Here is a 19335-nt window from a genome sequence, read left to right as displayed (position 1 = left end):
TCACACCTCTCATTCCCTGAATGATAACAAGAGCAAGCATGAATTTCAAGACCAGCATTTGACCCTGCTCTAGATATATTTTAATTTAATTCTATAACACGCTACCGCACACATATTGGGATTCCATTATAACCATGTGCACTAAGTGTATGTTATTATTATTATTATTATTTGTCACCTCTAGGTAGTCCAAAGACTAATCGAGGGAGGGCATCTACTCTACAACTCTGCTTCCACCACTCACAATCCACCAATTTACCGCAACTACACCAACCCTATCTACTGCCACCATTATTTTTTCCACAGACAATCACAAACATCCATGCCCACGGCGGGATTCGAACCCGCAACCTCTTGACTGGAGAGCGGACACGCTAACCACTCGGCCAGCCAGGCTGGCAATATTCCTAGTATTGTTTGAATTAACTGTACTGACGATGTCCTAAGATATTTAGGATGAAATATTTACTTATTAAAACTTATTGCTGTGGTTATTATGTGTGTTTGTTTAGTCAGTTTTATCTTTGCGTGATGTTGGTTTACCAACAGGATGAGATAGAGGCGGAAGTGAAGGAGAGCAGAAGTTAGCAAGCAACCAGATAGACACAGCTTTTATTTCGACATGAGGCGAGATTTCTGCTGGTGACTTTCATGAAATCGAATTTGCATCTACAGATGACTGATTTTCATATGTTGCATGGTTTAGTATAGAGTAAGAAGCTGGAATTCTTAATATGAGCCACACCCATAGTAAGCTGAATTTTTTCTTTGAGTGCTTTGATACATATTTGTTTGAAACAGGGTTTGGAAAGTGGATGCGGATTATGGGTTGAATGGGATGGAGGATGAAGGCCTTCATACCAGTGAAAATAACTTCTGTAATTCATTCACAGTGGGTGTTAGGATCAGGTGAGCAGAAGCAATAGCCAGACCAAGGGAAGGAGTAGAAATTCCAGATGTCATTCCATTGCTCCTTTGTAGTGCTAGAGGATGCTAGGTCGGGAGTGGTGGAGGATGGGCATTCTGCGAGAGAGGAGACTTGTAGTCTAAGTTGCTAAGAGATGTGACTTCTACAATATATCAGGAAGGTGAACTGATCAAAAAGAGATCTAGAGTATTTGCAGAGTGAAGAGGGTTATCAGGGATTCAGGTGGGTAGATATACAATTTGTGTTAGGTCATTACCTATAGCAAAGACTTGTTTCTCGTCCTGGTTAGTCGGTGTTGATGGAATAGGGGAGCCAATTGGAATTGTGGACACTGCAACCCTAGAAGATGACCTCCCAATTTGGATAGCTGGGTTGCAGGTGGTCAAGTTTCATGGAAAGGAATGTAAAGAGATCTGAGTGGTTATTAGTTTGGAGACTGGTAGATGCAACAAATGAAAGTTACTAAATGGGGAAAGGAAGCCTTGAGCCAGAGAAGGTCAAAAGCATTCTAAATTCTAAATTAGCCATTTCACTACAAGACACCCTTGTAGTGAAATGAATCATGAAGTGTGTAGTTTGGGCACTGGAGGTGGATGGTAGGAGATGTAGCTGCAATCTGGGTTCCTGTCAGAAATAAGATGTCTGGTCTGGAAGACTGCAAGTGATGGTAGACATCATTTATGTTCATGTTAATGCCACAGATGTTAATAAAGTGGATGTAAAAGTGAGTTTTTAGTGAAGAGAGTCTAGTATGGTTTGCATGTTGTTGGTTGTGATGTGACTTTATGGACGGGATTAGTGTATGAGAGAGAGAGAGATTCGCTTTTAATGCAGTGTCATTGTTATTGTTTGTAATCTTTCATTAGATGGAAGGATATAGTGGGGACATGCAAGATTAACTGATCAACTCTTGGGCATGATTCCATAAGAGAGAGAAACCAGTCTCTGTGCTATGGCTTTGACAGTGTCTCCCTGCATACCACTACTTGAACTCCCTCCAGGCACAACCTGGCAGAATATGTGGCTGTGGGATTAATGTAATCAGGAAGCCTCCTGACTCATTACTGATAGGCATGTGCACTAATTGGTGGCCAACTTATGGCACCACCATTTAAACTACTATATCCTTGAAACAGGACTTTCTAAGTCTCTAAGTATGTTTCTCATGGCCTTGAAGTGAATCACTCACACTGTTATGGGGAAGAGTAGGGAAAAACAGAAACTGGAATCCCTGCTCTGGAAGCCAAATATGGCATTTACCACCTCATACCTCTAATAAGCCTGGCAGTGGTATTTCATTGGGTGATGAAGAACATCTAACACTGTGTCCAGTTGGTATTTCCTCCAACTGTGAAGGCATCTATCCCTTTATAGTGGGAATGCTCACTGGTTTAGCCATAGTCCCTTTATAGAAACAGGTCACTGTTGGAATGTGGAATTCACTTGAGAGGATATTATTGTGCATTTCTGTCCATTAGTGGCTAATCTAGAACATCTCCAGTATTATTAACCATCAACTGATCTACTGATCAATCTCTTTCTATTAGACTCATCTATATCATTTTTTTGATACCTGTGATTAGCCACTCTCCATTCATATCAGAAACATATGCATCTTTCAAAGTTTTTGTAACAATTTCCCATGCAGAATCAAATATCTTGGCAAAATTAAGATGTATCATGTAATATTCAATCCGCTTATACAATTGTGCTATTACTTAATATGCTAAAACAAGCACTCACAGTTTTAGCAGATTGTTAAAGCAGTAACTACTTTTAACAAAACTATGCTACACATATCAATTCCAAACCTCTTCAATTCCCTGCACATAATTCGGTGAGATATGGATTGGATACAGCCTTCATTAAAGGCTTTGGTCAATTGCTACACACGGGAAATTCTTTTTTGTTCTTACAATCCTTCTGAGGCAATGCAATCTCATTCCTAGAATGAGATTCTCTCATTACTACCTTGGGACCACAGCTATGCTTACACTTGGGATATCTCATCTTTTGAGAAAAAAGCTGGCTCTGCTATTTACAAAATCAGCTCCAGCCAGACAGGCACTCAGAATAAGTTCTTTATCGAATTCCAAAAGATCCTTTGTTTTTCTCATTGTGATCGTCATTATGATGATTATAGACCAGCAGCATTCTTAAATAGTTGCCTGCCTAGAAACATATGGTGATGCACATGATCAAGTATTGTGGATATATGCCGCATAAGTGATGTTTAGATATATTTGCATAAAGGTTTCTAATTCAGTAGCTGTATGTGTATAAGTCATAGAGGATCAACATACCATTTTTTTTTTATGGCTCCCACCCATGAAAGATTTTTTATGTAATCCTAGGTGGGTAAAAGACTTTTTTTCTATTTTTAAAATTTTTATGTATTTATTTATTAAAAAGTTCCATGTTTGATCTCTAGAGCTCTAAAGACCAAACATGGAACTTTTTTAAGGCCCTTCAAGCCTCCAGTAGGCATATTAAATAAATATTTTCATATTTTTATTTTTTTAAATTTTTATTCATTTTTTTACCAGTTGTGGAAACCCTACTCTAGAGACCAAACATGGAACTTTTTTAAGGCCTTTCAGGCTTTCAGTGGGAAGAATGGTGGCCTCACACTAGGCAATTAAATTTACCCTTCCACCAAAAGATAATCAGAAACATCCATGTCATGGTGGGATTACCTATTCACCCACCTATGGATGCAGCCCCCCTAACCAGGTTCTCCATTCAGAAGCATAGGAATGATATGGCTCTGGGAAGTGTCAGAAGGGCACAAGTAATATGATATTTTAATGATTATTGAAAATGTCATACAAAACAAAAAAGCACTTAGTTATAGATTTGCCAAAGGTTGCCTAGCTACTGTTATAATTACTAAATGATCTTTCCAGAAATACATTATCTATTATTAGCTAAATGGAATTATTATTATTATTATTACATGACACCTCCAAGGAGTCCAAAGACTCATTGACGGAGGGCACCCACTCTGTCTCCACCACTCAACACCAACACATCTGACACTCACCACCGCCGCTAGTGTTTTCACAGACAATCATAAACGTCCATGCCCACAGCAGGATTCTAACCCTCAGCCTTTTGGCAGGAAAGTGGATATGCTAACCACACTTGGCCAACCAGGGCGGCAAATTAATTTGTCATCAAATTAATTTTCTTGCACATTCCTTCTGCACCAGTATGATATACTATACAATCTCTGTTTCACTTAAACTGTTGAATAGCTTTACTTCTAAATTATTCACCTGTAGGCTCTTTTTTTTTTTTTTTTTTTTTTTTTTTTTTTTAGCATCGACAGAACTAATGGATCTACCTAATATATTGATGATGTTGAACAGCCTATTTTTCTACCCACTGCAGGGTGATGGCCTCTCCCATTAAGGGAGGTTTTGGGTCTACTACTTTCATGGTGACCCAGTCCATATTGGGAGTGTGTATCTATACTTGGGTGAATGAATATATGAATGTGGAAGACAATCACAAACATCCATGCCTACATGGGATTCGAACCCGCAGCCTCTTGGTTGGAGAGTGGATACACTAACCACTCCGCCAACCAGGCGAGCACCTCATACATTATATGTGTGTATATATGTATGTACATATATATCATCATCAGCCATTGTAAATCCACTCCCAGATGAAGGCATTTCCAAGATTACTCTAAAACTGTTCATCTATGGCTCTCCCTTTCCATGTTACGCCTGCAGATCTGATGATATCACCAATCCACCTGATTTAGGTTGGCATTGTGGTCATTTTTCCTCTCGTGGAATCCAATCCAGTACTTCTTTTGTCCATCAGTGATCTTGTCTTCAAGCAATATGCCCAGCCCATTGCCACTTCAGATGTTTCACTCTTCCTATGATGTCAGAGACTTTGGCTTGGTTTCTTATCCATGTATTCCTTTTGTGATCCAGTCTTGTAATACCAAGGATACATTTTTCCATACTAAATTGCTGTTCTTAATTTTTGAATTTCCTTAACATTTAATGTCCATGTTTCACAGTCATATGTCATTATAGGAAGAATACATTGGTTAAAAACTAAAGTGAAGAGCCAAAAGGAAGGCTTCAGTTCGGCAATGCAAAAATTATAAAAATCAAGTGGATATTAGATCCAGCATTATTTCAAAGCTGAATGTAGAAACTATGAAAATTTCATAAAAATAAGTTGATCAGAGAGCTTATGGGAATATGCCTGCTGGCATTTACAAGTCACCCTGGCATGGATCACCTTAGAAAGCATGAACGCCAAGGCGTCCATGTTTTCTAAGTTTGGTTGGTTCTCTTTGGAGATCAGGTAGAAATCTTAAGAGAGCAAAAACTCTCTTTCAATACTAAGGGACTTGAAACATCGGAGAGGTGTATTTTTCATAAGCAAACTCTCAGTTGGTGCATGAAAGTATTTATTAAAGTAAAGAGCTAAAAGGCTTCAGTTGTTCGGTGATGCAAAAATTATAAAAATCAAGTGGATATTAGATCCAGCATTATTTGAAAGCTGAATGTAAAAACTATGAAAGTTTCATAAAAAATAATGCTGGATCTAATATCCACTTGGTTTTTATAATTTTTGCATTTCTGAAATGAAGCCTTTTAGCTCTTTACTTTAGTAAATACTTTCACGCACCAACCGAGAGTTCGCTTATGAAAAATACACCTCTCCGATGTTTCAAGTCCCTTAGTATCGAAAGAGAATTTTTGCTCTCTTAAGGTTTCTACCTGGTCTCCGAAGAGAACCAACCAGTTCGAAACAGCTGTCAGGCCAGTGAAACCTTATCAAAAATGGACCAAATTAGAAAGCAACTATATGGATGTCTTGGCATTCATGTTTTCTAAGGTGGTCTATGTTAGGGCGACTCGTAAATGCTGGCAGGCATATTCCCATAAACTCTCTGATCAACTTATTTTTATGAAACTTTCATAGTTTCTACATTCGGCTTTGAAATAATGCTGGATCTAATGTCCACTTGATTTTTATAATTGGTTAAAAACTTTTCTCTCAAAGCATAATGATAGTTGGCTTTTGAATCTTGACTGTAATTTTCCAAATGCTTTCTGCCCAAGCATCGTGCATATTTTTTGTTCCATTGATATCTGTTGTCTTAAGTATATTTACATATACTTAGTAATGATCTACTTTTTTTACTTTCATCATTATTGATATTTATTGTTTCTGGTAAACATAACTTGGGTCTTCTTTAGGTTTATCTTTAGGACAGCTGTTTTGCTAGCAATCTGGAGTTCATGAATACGAGTCTGTAGTAAAGTTGAAGTAAAGATAACTATGTCATCTGTGATGCATAAATGGCTTAAGTATCTTCCATTTATTTTCAGACCTTTCTCTTCCCAATCAAGAAGCTTCAATACTTATAGTCATGATGTGAATAATTTTGGAAATGTTGTGTCACCTGGTCTTATACCTGTCTGTATTTAACAATTTAACAAGTATTTAACAAATTTTTACTGAATCAAAGGCTTTCTCGTAATCAATAAAACTAAGACTAACTGATAATCATTACACCCTTTGATAATCTGTTGTATAACTTGAATATGGTCCATTGTACTAAAGCCACTTTGAAAGCCTGCCTGCCTGCCTGTTCTTTTGGATGTGCTAGGTCTAGAGTCGTACAAAGCTTATGAGCCAAAACTTTTGTAAACACTTTGTAAACCACTGATAGTAGACACACATGTATACCTTCCTCAAGTGATCTCATGAAATCACTTGAGTAAGGTATACCTCTCTACTATAAACAATAAATTACAAGATAACAACAGTAATAATCAGACACCAAATTTATTTATTTACACTTGGATAAAGGATTAAGCCAATAATATAATTTCTTGGTATCTTTAATTTATACCAGCCTTTTCTTTTTTTATGGTGAATTGAATGCATGGGTGAAGGCTATTGACCTGTTGTAGGAAAGTGGTAAGTTCATTTTCTGAATGAGGCTAAAAAGCAAAGACATCATCAAAATAACAAAACCAATGAGAGGGTTGGGAATGAATGGATGAGAACAAGGTATCTATCTTCCAGATGATTCAAATGAAAATGAAATGGAAGGGCTACCCATGGCATCCAGCTGAAATATCCTGATTCTATAACAAATTAAAAATCTTTGCAATATCAGGAAGGTAATCATCATATAGTAAATCAACAGTGCCAGATAATGGAATGTTGGTAAAGAGGGAAATAATGTCAAAGCTGACCAACAAATTCAACTATTGTATTTGAATATCCTTGATTTTCTCCTTTTCCTTTGCAAAGCCCTTTTACATTGGCTAAATCTGAATCGGAACGATTGTCTCTCTCTCTCTAAAAAGTTTCGGAGATTCTTATTTTATGTAACCATCAAAAGTTTTTTATAATATTATTTATTAATATTAATTTCTAGCACGCGGCAACAGTTTTTAATTGGTAAACCACTGATTGCTCTATGTACCTTGTATTCCCGTTCTTTGATTTACTTGTTTCTACGCACTGATGATGTATTGTTATTTTCAGTACAAAATATCTGTACTTTCATTTCATTAAAGTAAATTACTGTGGTTATCGTGTAATTTATTGTTTATAGTCATGCAACAGGTATCTTTAGAGATTATACTTCTCTGCTATCTATATTCAGTAAGACCATTCTTTTTGTGGTAATTTTCTCTTCCGCTGGTTAGTTAAATTAAAAACTTCAATTTTCATTTTCTACTTAGACAGCTTCTTTTTATAGTCCAATTTCACCTTGCCTACCAATGCAACGCTCTCCAGCTGCTTTTTTATATGACTCCTGCATTTTGTCTTCACCCTCTCTTCTCCTCATATACTCTCTATTTTCTCTTTCTTTTTTATGTAGCTCTTGCTTTAAAGTTATTATTATTATTAAAAGAGTTCTCAAGAGAGTCAAGGGACTTATCAATGGGGGACAAATATCACTCACACTAGCTGTCATATCTTTTTTTAAATTCGCTCAACACCACCAATGGAAATCCATTCTAATCATGCATCATTCTATCAGAGAAAAGTCTAGCTCTCACTTATTTCTTGACTGATTTCAATCTTTACTTCTGTAAATGCCCTCTCTCATGCCCTCTCCACTCCCCATAAAATCTACTGGTATTCTATATGATCCTTTCAGAAGTTTTTAAGTCTCAATCATGTCACCCCATCCTTTTCCTGCTTGCCAGTGTCTGCAGTTCACAAATTCTCAATCCGTCTTCATAATCTGCATTCCACAACTTAATATTGTTTATAACACTTTATTTTGCATTTGCTCCATTGTATCAGAATCATCACAGAATACAGGAGACTACAAGTGAGATCATATGAAGGACTGATAAAAATGCAAAATGACTTCCTTATCTTTACATATCCAAGTTTGTTTTGACACTGCAATTATTCTCTGAGTTGTATTTGCAGTCTTTGCTATATTGCCCTTGTACTTCAACTTCCTATCTACTAAAACTCCAAGATCCCTAGCCTAATCAGATTCATCTATCAATGGTTGCATGGATATAATACAACATTCGATATCTAATAACACTAAAGTGCATGATTTTACATTTACTAACTATGATCTGATAGCCATTTTCACATGCCCACAATTCCAGCCTATTCAAATCATTCTGCAAGTACTGCATGTCAGCAGCATTCCTGGTTATTTATTATTATTATTATTATTATTATTATTGTTACTATTACTATTATTATTAACATCTGACTTCTGTGGAATTAGAGACTAATCTTGGGAGGAACATACTATACACACAAAGCACATAAAACTCATCTGACTGTGCCTTAAACAGATGTGTCTCCATTCACAACACACTCAGGCAATGCATTGCACTCACCCACCACTCTCCATGTAATGAACTGCTTCCTCACTCCTCTGCTGATGCCTGCCTTATACTGTTCATGGAGATGGCCTCTTGTTTTATCCTGCCTATTTTTGTATTATCTGCAAATAGTTGTATGTCTCCTACCAAATCCTTTCTGATGTCATTAACGTATAGATTGAATAACAATTGATCAAGAACTCATCCATGTGGTTTACCACTGGTTATCTTAAATCTTATTTAAAATTCAATCGTAATCCATCTAATCTCTATTCAATATCTATAATCTAATATCAATCTGTCTATCTATTATTATATTGTATCTATTATCTATCTATATATAATAATATCTATTATCTATTTATATCTATTATCTTTTTATATCTATCTATCCATATATCTATATATTATCTATCCATGTTGTTCATTGCAAAGAACAGATTTTTCTGTCATCCTATTTCTGTATCCCTTACTAATTTTTCCAAAATTTTCATCACCATCATTCCAGATATAGTGATAAGGTTGATAGCTAAATACATCAATCTTTGCACCACTCTTATGCAATGAGACTGCCATACATTCTTTCTGCTCCTGTGGAATCATCCTATTCTGAGACTCAAATTACATTGCCTGAGCCAATTCAGCTCAACACTCTTTTAGCATCTGTGCTAATATCCCATCAGTCCCTATTGTCAAATTCTTATACACATTGTGCAACAGCTATGGTACCTGTTTCTCATGCACCTGAGTTTCTTCATATAGTGAAGTGGTATCAGTGAGATCAATGATCTATATACCAGGTTCATAGCTTTCAGCAATATGGTGACTCATTTGTTGAACAATCTCTTCTGCGTCTGTCACCTGCATATCATCTGCATTCAGTAGTTATTTTTTTTATAAGCATTCTTTCTTTTACTTACAACACAACAATATAATTCTTGTGGGTTGTATCTTGAAGAGCCAGTTTCTTTTTATACTTAGTCTTTGCATACCATACAACAGCTATAACTGTTCTGGTCTGCACCTTATAATTATGGGGATGAGGAGGATATCTTATAGTTAGCCCACAGAATATTTGCTAAGTTGTTGTAAGGTATGTGGAATGTGAGAACAGATTAAGGGAATAACTTGCAAAGCCTTGTAAATGAAAGAAGGAGAGGCGATATGATCAAGATGTATAAGTTGTTTAGGGCTTGTTACCAGATTAATGTGAAGGAGATTTTTTAGAGTTAAAAAACACAATTTAGAGTTAAAGGACACAAGGGTAGAACAACAGTTGTAAAAGGAGAGTGTGAACAAGGAAGAGAATAGCAGGTACTTCGCATGGAGAATGGTAAGGAAGAGTAGGCTCTTTGCATGGAGAATGGTAGGTAGGTGAGTGGAGTGCATAGCCTGAAAGTATTGTGAGTGCAGGAATTGTGAATGCACTTAAAGCGCAATTAGATGATCTCTATGCATGAGAGCATATCTTCCATGATTAGCCATTTGACTCTGTGGGGCTCCAACATTGTTGATGATGATGATGATGATGATAATGATAATAATAACAATAACAAACAAGAATATAATATAATATAAACAAGTTTAATCTTTTACTAGTGTGACAGTTGGATAAAGATAAAACAAGAATATAATTTGTCAATTATAATTTAATTGACTTTGTAACTAAAGTGAAAAATCTTTCCACTGCTATTTGCATTCTAGAATATTTTAAATATACACTTTATTGCTATTTGTATATGGAAAATACATGATTTCTGCATTAATTTATCCTTTGTATCTTTGCAGGTCTGGCTTCAACTGATGAGACCTCAACAAAGGTCGTAACCAGGCTGGGTAAGTGATCCATCCTATAATGCTTAGCATATACACATCTGACTTACTATGGGAAGCGAAGTATACTTTGCATTATGAAACACTAAGGCAACTGCTTTGAAATCAATGGAATAATATTGAAGATACTTCATGCAGAAACCTCAGTTGCTTATACTTGGATAAAGGATGAAATTCTAATCATGACCTCTCAAAAAAACAGAAACAAGCACCATATAGCATTTTTTTGTTTGTTTGTTTGGATATAGTTTGGTATACTACAGCTTCCAAAGATATTTTATGACGTATAATGCAGGATGGTTATCTGTTTCTAATTTACTTTGTAGTGTGTAACCAAAGCATGGTCAATCTAGACTATCCTTCACAGAATTTGATGTAGCCACGTGCTCTTCTCTATATATTTTGGAAGAATGGTCAATGCAGTCATGATTAAGCAACAGGAACACGAGATACTTCTCTTGAGAGTAATGAGAGGCTTTTAGCTTGAATGGCTAGGAAGAAGCAAGAAAGCTTTTTTTTCTTTTTAAAAGAGAAAAGTAGTTTTGCAGAAACTTTTAGCTGGGACAGTTTATAGACCAAAGAAAAGTAGTCACAATTTCACAAAATGGGGGCAAGGGGGGTAGAGAGTTTATTTATATATATGATATAACTGATTGACACAGCTGAGAGACATATTTTTGAAACAGATTAAATGACTAAAAGCTGAGAGATAAAAACAGAAACACTATTTTATTTTAATTAAACTGTACAAGTAGTTTAATCTTCTTAGAAGAGACTAATGATGAACAAATCAGAAAACATATTTTGATGCTATGATGAACTAGAAATAAAAATTGTAGAATCTAAAGAAATCTCCCTCAATCAAGTACATCTCAAAAACATTAACCTCAGTTATAATTTCTTGGACTGTTATTGCGCTGCCATCCAACTTTGGCGATCACGAGATCTTGAATGCATGCACATACCCAACAATGAAGAGATACACAGAATGCCTTCAAATGTTAATATGTTTGCATTTTAATGCACAGATTTTCTCTTGTAATATTTCTCTCATGTTATGCATCAACTGTGTCTTCTAAGAAGACACAGTTGTCATATTACTTCAGTATGATGTCATATTTACCATAATAATTATGAATATAAATATAACTTTATTAAAACCCACTGAGTTACTGGAGCTTACTTGCTGAAATTTGCCAAGTTGTTTTCTACTGTCTCTTGTTTCATCCAGAAATCTAGAAGTGTTTGGATTAACTTTACACAGCGGAAGTATTATCTCATTATGTGTAGTCAGTATAATTTTCATTATGGCAGCAATTTTCTTGATAATTTTAGATCTTCTGCATCTTTGAATTCAGCTGCCTATTTACTGACATTCCAAGATCCATTTCACCCATGGAAAAAATTTTACCACCACAACACATTCCATTGCATTCCCTTTAGACAGAATGAATAATTTTACATTTGCAACATTTTTTACACTCATTTTAGATGAGTGGGAATAAATATCGAGTTCTTTCGCTCAGTGTAACGGCAGGAAGGAGCGATGACAAGGGGTCATCCTTGGAAGTTACGAAAGGAAGCTGTGAGCAAGAAGGTGAGGAGTGTTCATTATGTCGAATTTTTTCTTGACAATCATAAGACTATTACACTTTTTTTATATATAATCTTTGTCAAGTAGCTTTATTTTATCCTCCTACATGTTTTGCCAATTTTTTCTATTGGCATCCTCAGGGAATACAAACTAGTAAGCTAAAATGAAGGTTACAGACTAGGTTATAACTGATGGTTCTAATTCATACAAAAAATTGGTATTGTGCGTGACAATGTGCGTGTCTCGTTAATGTCATTTATTCATTATGGTTCATGACGTAATTGTTATGAAAGTTCATTTCTTTGATGTTTAATGATCTGATAAAAGTTTTCCAAATTTCTGGAAAAATTAGACCTTGATTCTTGTTTAGGTTTTCAGTTTTACGGGCAACTGTAGCTGCTTCTTTAAAGGTTCTTGAATGGTAGTTATCTTCTATGTATGGCATAAGGCTCTTATCCCACTCTTTAGCTCTTTTCTTGAGATTATGGATAATGCTAAGTTTCTGAGATATGTGATGAGCTGAGTTGAAATGGAGGTAATGTCCAGTATTTGTAGGTTTTCTGTATACCTCCATTTCAACTCAGCTCATATGTGATGAGCTGAGTTGAAATGGAGGTAATGTCCAGTATTTGTAGGTTCAACTCAGCTCATCACATAGCTCAGAAACTTAGCATTATTCATAGTCTCAAGAAAAGAGCTATACAGTATACGACAGATAAGGATGATCTACTAACGGAAATACAAAGAACTTTCTTTAAATGGTTACCCAAAAAGACTCTATAACAAGATTCTCTTTACTGATATACCACATCGACAACGTGATGATGTCCAATACATCAGTACAATTACGATTCCTTTTGTCAGCAACCTTTCCAAAAAATTAGCTAACCTTTTAAAACCACAGAAGATCAGAGTGGCATTCAAACCAATCAACACTATTCGGAAATTTTTAAGATCACCAAAAGATCCTCACCTATTCTACAAGTACTCTGGAGTATATAATATACCTTGCTCATGTGGTATTAGTTACGTAGGTCAGACATCTAGAAGCTTTGAAACGAGAAAGAAAGAACACATAGGATATGTCAGAAATAACAGACAAGACATTTCAGGCCTTTCATGCCACTTTGCCTCTACTAACCATCACATTGAGTGGGATAAGAGCCTTATGCCATACATAGAAGATAACTACCATTCAAGAACCTTTAAAGAAGCAGCTACAGTTGTCCGTAAAACTGAAAACCTAAACAAGAATCAAGGTCTAATTTTACCAGAAATTTGGAAAACTTTTATCAGATCATTAAACATCAAAGAAATGAACTTTCATAACAATTACGTCATGAACCATAATGAATAAATGACATTAACGAGACACGCACATTGTCACGCACAATACCAATTTTTTGTATGAATTAGAACCATCAGTTATAACCTAGTCTGTAACCTTCATTTTAGCTTACTAGTTTGTATTCCCTGAGGATGCCAATAGAAAAAATTGGCGAAACATGTAGGAGGATAAAATAAAGCTACTTGACAAAGATTATATATAAAAAAAGTGTAATAGTCTTAAGGTCAGGCGTGGTTTCTTTGATTGGAGGATGGTTGAACCATGGAATGCATTGCCTGAGAGAGTCGTTAGAATAAGAACAGTCAATGAGTTCAAGGAGTGGTATGATAGACTTTGTGTTTCCTAAGAAGGACCGCCCACAATGAGTCTTTTGACTCCATGGAGGCCTGAATAATAATAATAATAATAATATATCACCATTTATCTATGCTACACTACAACTTATTTAAATCTCATAGAAATAGTGGATATTAAAGGCCCAACATTATTTCAAAACCAGAAGGTTTCATAAATATGACCAGAGAACTTACAAAAATACAATCCTGAGCACTGGAGTTGCCTTAGCTTACACTACTTATTGTAAGAAGTAGTGGAAGATAAGGCAACTCCAGTGCCGAGGATTGTATTCTCATAAGCTATCTAGTTAAATTTATGAAACTTTCACACTTTCTACAAACATTTGGCTTTGAAATAATGTTGAATCTTTTATATCCACTATTTCTATGTAATTTATGTCATCAAAATGAAGCCATATGACTCTTTCTTTATTAACTATTCAAATCTATTTGGTTATGCAACATCACATATTATCTTTCTGCCATTACTATCCCCAATTTAGTGCTATCTCTTGTTAGAGATAGTATTGACTTTGGGAGAATGTGGTGAAACCGAAGAGAGAGGTGCTGCAATATAGTAGCTAGAATAGAGAATGGTGGTGCTGGTAGAATGGCTTGAAACACACAGCAAATGTTATGTTTATATACAAATGTAAGGAGTATTCGAAACAAGAGAGCCCAGTTTGTTGCACTGATTGAGATGGTATCCCCAGAAGTAATTGGAAAAAGTGAAACTTGGTTGTCTGAGGAGGATGTAATGTCAGGAATAGAATTAGAAGGATATATAATTTTCCGGAAGGATAGAAATGTGAAAAGAGGAAGGGGAGTGCTGTTAATGATTGCAGAGGAATGGTGTCTGCAAAGTACAGAAGCTGATACTGCACGCACAGATTTTGAATCTGTGTGGTGTGAAGTTGAAATAAACAGGTTAGCATATCTGATAGGATTTAAGTGTATAAAGAAAACATAACAGGCTAGTATATATAATATGCTGTTATAAGCCAGGGAATGCAGAGAATACTGATTTTGAAATGTTTAGGCAAATTATGTTGGGTATGTAAAAAGAATGTGATCCTGATGGAAAACTTTAATTACAGGAATATAGACTGGAAGGAGGAGCTAGTGTATGGGAACAAGGAGAGTGAATTTGTAGAATTTCTGAGAGAAAAGTATCTTAAGCAGCACATGATTGAAACTAGAGGCTTTAATGTTTTGGATTTGGTGATAATTTCACAAGATGTAGTTGTTAATGAAGTGTTGACATTGCCCCGGTTGGTGAGAGTGATCATGAGGTACTTGTTTGGGAAGTAATGAAACAAGAAAAGGTCACTGCCAAAAATGAATACATGTAGAAGTATAAAGCAAGTGATTATAGGAAGCTGTGTAGTCAGTTAGTATCAGTACATTGGTTAGATGAGCTGAGCAGAAAAATATCTTAAACACTGTTTCCCATTGTCTATAAGGATGAAAATAAGTTATCTAACAGTACAATTATCTAAAAATACAGTTATCTGAGAGGAACTCACAAGGAATAACTAACTGCACTGCACTGTACTTCTCAGTTACAGGTAATCTACTGAGATGAAAAATCAACATAAAAAACGTAAGTACTTTACATCCTTTTTCCTTTCTTTTAGTGTTACACAGTGATCAGCATTCATTTTTGAAATTATGGATTCTACAACCGTGTTAAAATAACTCTTTTTATTATCCCGGCATTTCGATCTTCATATCAAGATCATCATCTGGAGCATACATAAATATACAAGACAAACTGCATTACATTTCAAACAGTAAGCTAGAGAAACAATGATTTGATCACATGCTACTCACTGGCATGACCTCTAGTGAAAAAATAAAAAATTTAAATTTAAATTTTAAAAAAAATTATTACACTAAGCTAGATTTAATTTATGATTACATGAATAAACATTCTTGCTTACAGATGGTTTTCCTTCCAGTAACAGTGATGTCCTATTTCTATTATTACAATTGCTATTTTTGATTTAAAAAAAAAAATAATTATTTAAAAATTGTTTATAGATTACATGAATAAACATTCTTGCTTACAGATGGTTTTCCTTCCAGTAACAGTGATGTCCTATTTCTATTATTACAATTGCTATTTTTGATTTAAAAAAAAAAATAATTATTTAAAAATTACAACATGAATAAACATTTTTCTTATAGATTTTTTCTTTAACAGTGATGTCCTATTTTTTAGTATTAAAGCTGTTATTGTAGATTTAGGATCCTGGATTTTCTACAGTCCTGTTTATAGTTGTTCTTAGAGAGGAAGGATTCATGGGACGAATATATGCCTTCCATATGTATGGAATTTTTAGACCATCATTATTGTTTAGATTGGGGTGGTTGATATGGTTGATACAGTTCACAATTGAGATTGAAAAACATAACGCACTGCCGTTTCTAGATACATTTATCATACATCTTCCCTCAGGCAATCTTTTCTTCACTGTTTACCAGAAACCGACACATACTGGCCAATATATACACAAAAACTCCTACCACCACCCAACACAAAAACTAGGTGTCATCAATACCCTAAAAAACAGGGCTCTGAAGATCTGCTCCAATGAACAGGCACTGAAAAATGAATTTAAAGTGATCAGTAATACTTTTCAAAAAAATGGATACAGCCAAAACACTATTAACAAAATTCTCTACAAGACCTCAATAAAAAACAAAGACAAACCAGACTACAGTAGAACTATAACCATTCCCTACATTAAAGGGACATCAGAAAAAATAAACAAAGTACTACAAAAATACAACCTCGAAGCCACCTTTAAACCTCCTGCAAAATTAAAAAACTTAATCAACTCATCCAAAGACCCACTCCGTCCGCTAGACCACCCTGGAGTATACCATATTTACTGCACCTGCAACATACCATATGTAGGAGAAACAGGGCACACAATTGCAATCAGACAAAAAGAACATAAATGACACATCAAATATAATAATTATCGTGAAGCTGGCCTTTCTGATCATGCTCTGAACACCTTACATAGAACTGACTGGAAAAGCACTTGTCTACATGACACCAAAACATGGTATGAACGCAAATTTAAGGAAGCTTGCGAGATCATTATCAACCACCCCAATCTAAACAATGATGGTCTAAAAACCTATACATATGGAAGGCATATATTCGTCCCATGAATCCTTCCTCTCTAAGAACAACTATAAACAGGATTGTAGAAAATCCAGGATCCTAAATCTAAAATAACAGCTTTAATCCTAAAAAATAGGATATCACTGTTAAAGAAAAATTTATAAGAAAGAATGTTTATTCATGTTGTAATTTATAAATTGTTTTTTTTTTAATCAAAAATAACAATTGTAATAATAGAAATAGGACATCACTGTTACTGGAAGGAAAACCATCTGTAAGCAAGAATGTTTATTCATGTAATCATAAATTAAATCTAGCTTGATGTAATTTTTTTTTTTAATTTTGATTTTTTATTTTTTCACTAGAGGTCATGCCAGTGAGTAGCATGTGATCAAATCATTGTTTCTCATTTCAAACCATAAGATCAAATCTTATGGTTTGAAATGTAATGCAGTTTGTCTTGTATATTTATGTATGCTCCAGATGATGATATTGATATGAAGATCGAAACGTCGGGATAATAAAAAGAGTTATTTTAACACAGTTGTAGAATCCATAATTTCAAAAAAGAAAAAAAGGATTACATCCTTTTTTCTTTCTAATATGATAGACAAAGGAATAGCTAAAGTACTCCTATGATGAGTCTGACTTCAACCCACAATAATAATAATAATAATAAACCTAATATTATAACTGATATGATATGAGTTAGAATTCTGGAATTTAATTTTGGCTTATTATTTTTATTTTTCACCTTAAACAGAACTAAAAATAAAGAGTTTACCTCTTCCATTAATTTTTCCTTTAATGCCATAATTTTACATGAGAGACTGCAGTATGTTTTAAAACCTTCAGCACATAGGGAAATCTCTAAGATGGGTTGAGTGTGTGGTTCTATAAATGTCAATGTTCTCAGTTCTGCCTGCTGAATAACAGAAAAATCACAGAGAAGACAAAAATTAAATGAATATTGCACATTTCAAAATGTTTTCTTTGGTAAAGAAACAAATCTAGACATTAATTAATAAAATAATCTGTCCATTATAATATATTAAAAAAAAACAGATTCTTTCTTCTATGAACATATGCTTTCAATTATATTTCCTTTTTTTATGCATTGATGAAAAATCATAGAACAAAAATAACAATGAAAATTCCCAGAATATCCTTATTTTAGAGTTTTTAAAAAGTTGTATTTTTGTAATATTTTGTGTTATTTCAGCAACTCCAATTTCACCTGTCATTTATTATATCATTCATCCAGAAAATGATGTGCACAATTTATAGAGTAAAGATATGACAATGAAAACAAGATTTAAAATATTACATTTTCAATGTAAATTTAGATGTTTTGCCAGATTTTCAGGACATGTTCTGAAAATCTGAAAGTTCTCAAAAATCGGAAAGGCTGAAGTTCTCATAATGTAAGTCTCCCAAATTTGGGGTAGTTTCATGTACCCAAATTTGTTGAGGTTTGGAACGTTTTGTAGAGTGCTGATGATTCCTTGAATAATCTTTCGTACTTAAACTTGCTGCAGTGTATTATTTTAGTTTTCTTCCAACGAATTCTATGGTGGGTATCTAAGGCATGGTCTGCCAGCCCAGAGTGGCTGTACTGGTGAAACTGGATGTAGTCTTTTGTGTTCTGAAATCCTGATATTTGCTGTCCTGCCTGTTTGGCCAAAGTAGGACAATTTACAGCTGCAAGGGACCTGGTATACACACCAGGTAGGTCTAGGGGAAGTGGTTGGTCTTTGGTAGAGCAGATAAAGGATTCCAACTTTTTATATAGTCTATAACAAGAAATCAGGTAATATTTTTTGAGGATATTGGTTATTTTCTCAGAGGTGCCCTGGATGTAGGGGATGGTGATAGATTTGGTGTAATCTTTATTGTGGAGAGGGGGGGGTATGGTTTACTGGTTTTAGTATTTTTGGATTTTTTCGGGGTTATAGCCATTGGCTAAGAAAGTGTTGAGGATGTGGTTTAGTTCAGTGGTTAGAGCATCGTCATCTGAGCAGATTAATTTTGCCCTGTTATATAGTGTTTTTATAATCCCGTATTGTTGTGAGGGGGGGGGGAATTACTGGTGAATGTATCTGCCTGTATGGGTGGGTTTTCTGTAAACAGAGAAAACCAAAGATCCATCAAGCTGGCAAGTGATTAAAGTGTCTAGGAAGGGGGAGGGTGTTGTTTTCCTTTTTTCTAAGGTGAACTGGACTCTGGGGTGTTGGTTGTTTAAGTGTGTTAGGAAGGAGTGGAGTGTATATCTGAGCCATCATCCACATATCGAAGCCAA

Source organism: Typopeltis vanoorti, chromosome 1, assembly GCF_054136105.1.
Source record: "Typopeltis vanoorti isolate ZY-2024b chromosome 1, IOZ_Tvanoo_1.0, whole genome shotgun sequence".
Taxonomy (NCBI): domain Eukaryota; kingdom Metazoa; phylum Arthropoda; class Arachnida; order Uropygi; family Thelyphonidae; genus Typopeltis; species Typopeltis vanoorti.
This window is presented reverse-complemented; position numbering follows the sequence as displayed.